The sequence below is a fragment of the Taudactylus pleione genome, unplaced genomic scaffold, assembly GCF_031769625.1.
Source record: "Taudactylus pleione unplaced genomic scaffold, aTauple2 ptg000270l, whole genome shotgun sequence".
NCBI classification, from domain to species: domain Eukaryota; kingdom Metazoa; phylum Chordata; class Amphibia; order Anura; family Myobatrachidae; genus Taudactylus; species Taudactylus pleione.
Window position 1 is genome coordinate 2,263,059 of NW_028284672.1, and position 5,296 is coordinate 2,268,354.

The window sequence follows — 5,296 nt, forward strand, 5'->3', positions numbered from 1 at the left end:
TCTGCTACGGATATGATTCCAAATGATAGCCATTTGTATCTTCGTAGCCCAACATGAGTTGAGAATGTTGTTAATTGTCGCGACTCTTCATCAAGTTCCTGTTGATGATAACCTTTATTTAAATCCAATTTCGAAAAGAAACATGCACCTGTGAGTTGATGTATAATATCATCCATAATAGGAGTAATATGGCTCTCTCTTTTAATGGCAACATTATTATGACGCATATCAACATATATTCTCACTGCATTTGGTTGATCTGGTTTGGGCACAACTACAATACTCTAGGTGATACCCATGGTGTTGGGCCAGATACCTTTTCAATGATATCTAAGTCTTCAAGAGTCTGTATTTCCTCTTCCACTTGTTTCCTTATGTTGATAGGCGATGTTCTTGAGCAATTGGTATAACTGAGTGATCAATGTGAAGATGAATTTGATAGTCTTTAAGTTTTCCAATGCCATGAAAGAGATGATCATATTCCTGCACTAAAACATCCACATCAATTCGTAGTGGTTTTGGTTCATGTAGGACAGGAGTGTAATCAGTGGCGGAACTCCCGGAGACAATGGAGTCATTTTCCGCCGGGCTCCAGCCCTTAAGGGGGCACCTGGCTCCATTGTCCCCAGGGCCATTCCGGTCACTGCCTTGGAGATGGAGCGCCGCTGATCGGCGCTAAACCTCCAGCGGCATCAATACGGGGGGTGCAGTCGCACCCCCTATTTGCCGGGCGCCCGCTGAGTGTATTACCAGTGGGCGCCCGGCTCCTTCGTTCCCCCCTGCGGTAGCCGGAGGAACGGAGCTCAGTGTGAGCTCCGCTTCCGGGTCCCACAATGCACTATGGGAGTGACGTCACTCCCATAGTTCTGAGGAGCGGGCGCCGGGGACGGAAGGCAGCAGGACTGGAGCGGGGTTTCAGGTAAGTATTTTTTTATTTTTTTGTATGTGTGTGCGCTCGCGGGGGGCATTACTGGGGGCTCACTACAGGGGGCATTGTTGGGGGCTCACTACAGGGGGCATTACTGGAGGCTCACTACAAGGGGCATTACTGGGGGCTTACTATAAGGGGCATTAAGGGGGCGTATTACAGGGGGCATTACTGGGGGCTTGATACAGGTGGCATTACTGGGGGCTTACTACAAGGGGCATTACGGGGGCTTACTACAGGGGGCATTCCTGGGGGCTTACTACTGGGGGCACTACAGGGAGTTTACTACTGGGGGTTTACTACAGAGGGCTTACTACTGGGAGCACTACAGGGGCCTTAGTGCTGGGGCCCTGCAAAGGGGCACCACTACTGGAGGTACTGCATAGGGGGACCATTACTGGGGGGCACTACATAGGCGGCACTGCATAGGGGGACCTCTACAGAGGGCACTGCACAGGGGGACAACTACTGGGGGAACTGCATAGGGGGGCGGAAGCTGGGGCTGGCATAGGTGCTGGGGGGGTGGTTCATTTTAATTTGGGGGGGGCACCAACATTTATCTTGCCTCCGGGCACCTGGGATGAAGTTACGCCACTGAGTGTAATAGTGAGTGTGGGCAACAATTTGTATAAGACCGAATTGTGATGCAGTATCAAATCCCAAGAGATTGCCTCTTGCATATTTAGTGACAAAAAATAATGCTTTTGTCAGTTTGTCATTTTTGCTTGCAATAACGTCAAAAGAACCCTGTAAGGGAAGGGGTCGTTTATTACTATAAGTGAATATTCTTACAGGTGTTGGATTCAATACCACCTTGCCATGCAGCTTCTTGAAACTTATAGCATCAATTAGATTTACAGAAGCACCGAATCTATTAGAAATTCAACAGAAGTGTTGTCTACAGTGATGTCAGTTTTTGGACTGACCTTGTTTTTGCCGACTTGATGAATCATGTAGATAAAGCCTTCTGGCATATTATCACTGTCAGGTGATTCTGCAGTTGGAGACGATGTAGAATCCACACAATGCACTGTCTTTCTCCTGGATTTAAACTGCTGTGAAGATTGTTTAGGTGATTTGGTTTCCTTGGATTTGCAAACAGAGGAAAAGTGATTCAGTTTGCCACATGCAGTGCACATTTTACCAGTGGCAGGAGAGTCTCCTGAATGTGGATAGGAACGTCCACACCTGTAACATGATCTAGATTTACTTGACTCCATATAGCCACTTGTGTCAGTGTATGTAGTTTATTGCACACTTGCAGCTGGTTCATGTCCCTCTCCATGTCCTTAGCATGTGTTTCTGAAAGTTCAAGACTTCTAGCATATTGCTGCAGCTCTGTCAGCATCATTTGAGATTTAAGAGCACGTCTGCGCAACTTTCCACATGTGCCAAAAGCAATTAGCTGCTGCTTAATTTCATCTTCAACATCATGGAACTGACATGTTCTGGCAAGAATACTTAGTCTAGTAATATATGCATCAACAGATTCAGTTTGCAGTTGCAGAGCTGTCCTGAACATATATTTGAAATGTGATAGGATGCATTTTGGAGCAAAATAGGCAGTCAAAGAGTCCCTGCATTTGGTGTAGTCCAGGGGCGTATCTATAATGGGTGCAGGGTAGGGATGTGCAGGCTCGGATAGGTTCGAGTTTGCACGTGGAGTTCGGATTTTTCCCTCCAAAAAAACGGAACTCAGAACGAGGCAAAACGTCATCTTACATGGACGAACATCATCATTCCTGGTCTTTTGTCCAGGAATGATGATGTTCGTCCATGTAAGATGACGTTTTGCCTCGTTCTGAGTTCCGTTTTTTTGGAGGGAAAAATCCGAACTCCACGTGCAAACTCGAACCTATCCGAGCCTGCACATCCCTAGTGCAGGGGCCCCTGGGGCCAGGGGGGCCCCGCACCACACTCCCTGCACCCATAGCATACTTACCTCTCCGGAGTCCCATGTCGGAGCAGGGGTCCGGCGCTCTAAAAAGGACTGGAAAGTGGCCGCCGTTGCAATTTTTCCATCGTTTGCGCATGCGCAGTGCAGGGAAAATGGACGCCGCGGCCATTTTCCAGGTGACCTGTGCATACTCTATAGACTCTGGGCGCACTCTAGTGCCCAGAGTCTATAACTCCGGCGCTGGCCACTCACTGCTCAGTGCGCTGCCGGCCGCTGGACAGAGAAGAGTGCGCCCATGTCGGAGACTGCACACGGGCCCCCTCCTCTCTAGAAACGCCCCTGGTGTAGTCCCTGGTGTCTGCCTCTGGCATAGTATTATAAAGTTCATAAATCTTGGGGCAAGCACTGATAAGAAGCATGCTTTTCTTTTTGCTGTCAGTAGTTACCCCCATAGCTTCAATAAAATGATCAAACCGTGCAAGCCACTGTCTCCATCATTCTGCATCATTAAGAGCATCAATATGCAGAAACTGAGAAATGAATGCTAGCATGTCAGCCATGGTGACTGTGAGTAAGGTAGCTGAGTGTGAGTAATGAAAAGTTTATCCTCGTCGCCAGTTGTTATATCCTGATGTACCTTTCTTCATAGCAATGGCTCATCAAATATGCTGTTTATGTAACTTATTTATTGTAAGTAATATTTGCATTATTACAGGTAACTAAATACATCATCTCCTCATGGCTGTTCTCCTTTCTCTTACTTTCTCCTATATCTCTCCACTTCCTGATCACATGTCTTTCTATGTTGCAGGATCCTTCAAGGTACACTACCTCATTTCACTATTACATGACAATGCACATAAACTATATAGATACTACAATGTGTAAGATCACATATGCATATAAGGGATTTGGCAAACTAAGTTTTACATACTCCTCTGACTGTTTTAGACTTCTTTGACTTTTTTGGGGATTACCCATTTTAAATTGATATTTTGCCATAACTAATTCACCTCTGCTGTACATAACAAAGAGTATTCCATCTCCAGCTTGCAAGACTCTTCTAGTATTTTTCAGTAAGAGAGTCTAAAAGAATTAATAAAAACCAGGTTTCCTACTTACACTGGCGAATATTCCTGCTGAGCTTTGACAAGAACTTAGGTGGCCTCTGCCGAAGGTCTTTGCTCAACTTGGACAGTCGAGCCGACTAGTAGCACAATAACCATGAATCTTTTGAAAGTTGCTATAGTACGTCAATTTCATACTGAGCCTCTTATCCATTACTTCAGGTAGGAGGAGGAGCTCCTTACATTTGGACGTCATTTCTCTCATCCTTGCAACTGAATGAAACATGTCAACCCACAGAGTGCTGATAGGCTGCCTGAGGAGATGATGACCGTCTTTGACAACCTTTGCACAATACTGTGTTGCCATGGATCTTCTATCATCCTTAACTAAAATGACTACCAATGAACTTTCCTATAGAAATAGTAGAAAACAGAAAGCACTTATTCATACCCATAAATAAATAATAATAATAAAAAAAAAAATTAATTACTTAACAATTTGCAAATAAAATAATCTTTTTTTTGAGTTTACAGATATAATAATTAAAATTTCAATTAGTGTAAAAAAACACTATCTCAGGTCTCAGGGTGATAAATACTATCAAACATTTTGGCCTTTGATATCACTGATTACTGTATCTTGTTTATGCTAATAGGTGAGAGGATTTTAAGAGACTCCAAGTAAGTCACCACATTCATGCTAGGGCAAATGGTTGGCCCTGAATTTCTTTGGAGTTGTCACTGCCCACATTGACCAGTATTGATGACCATGAGATTGAGGGGAAGATTAGACAGTTACACAGGTCCCCCTGAATACCCTTGAGTGGAATCAGTTTATCAAAACTTTCTCAACTTGCGTTTTTGTGGCACAGGAGTGCACTGAGAAGTAAGCTGAGGGGCACAATAACTGTGAGTGGGAGTATATTGGTTCAAAGTGCCCCTTAGGCTCACTTCAGTACCTCTTTATTTAATGAGGCCAAGTGGAGAGTGCATTGTGTACCTTCAATTTGTGAGCTAGAGTCCCTCTGTGCTGCTGAAAGGTAGGGTAAACATAGCAATGACAGATAACTTAAAGGGGTATTGGTGATGGAAGCACGGTGCTAGAGGGCTATGTATAGCACAAGCCATACACAAGCTAAAGGGCAGGGGCCACAGCAGCAGGTGAGACTTGGCATCTGTCTCAAGTAAATAGTGATAATTTGCAGTAGCAGTCAAGGGGTATAAAGGCCATCAGGATGGGAATTGTTTCAATGGTGCTGAAAGTGGCGAATCAAGTGTACAAGGGTATTTTAAAAAGCAGGAGAATGTGGGAGCAGGGATTGGGGTGATGTGATGTGTTGGGGCACTTGGGCCCTGAAAGAAGACAAATTTGGATATTTTATGTTGCTTGAAGGAAACTGACTT

General features: G+C 44.8%; 1 pseudogene; it reads right to left on the reverse strand.

Moving 5' to 3' along the window:
* Positions 1 to 338: 338 nt before the first annotated feature.
* LOC148513756 (uncharacterized) lies at positions 339 to 3,342 on the reverse strand (annotated as a pseudogene).
* Positions 3,343 to 5,296: the final 1,954 nt, after the last annotated feature.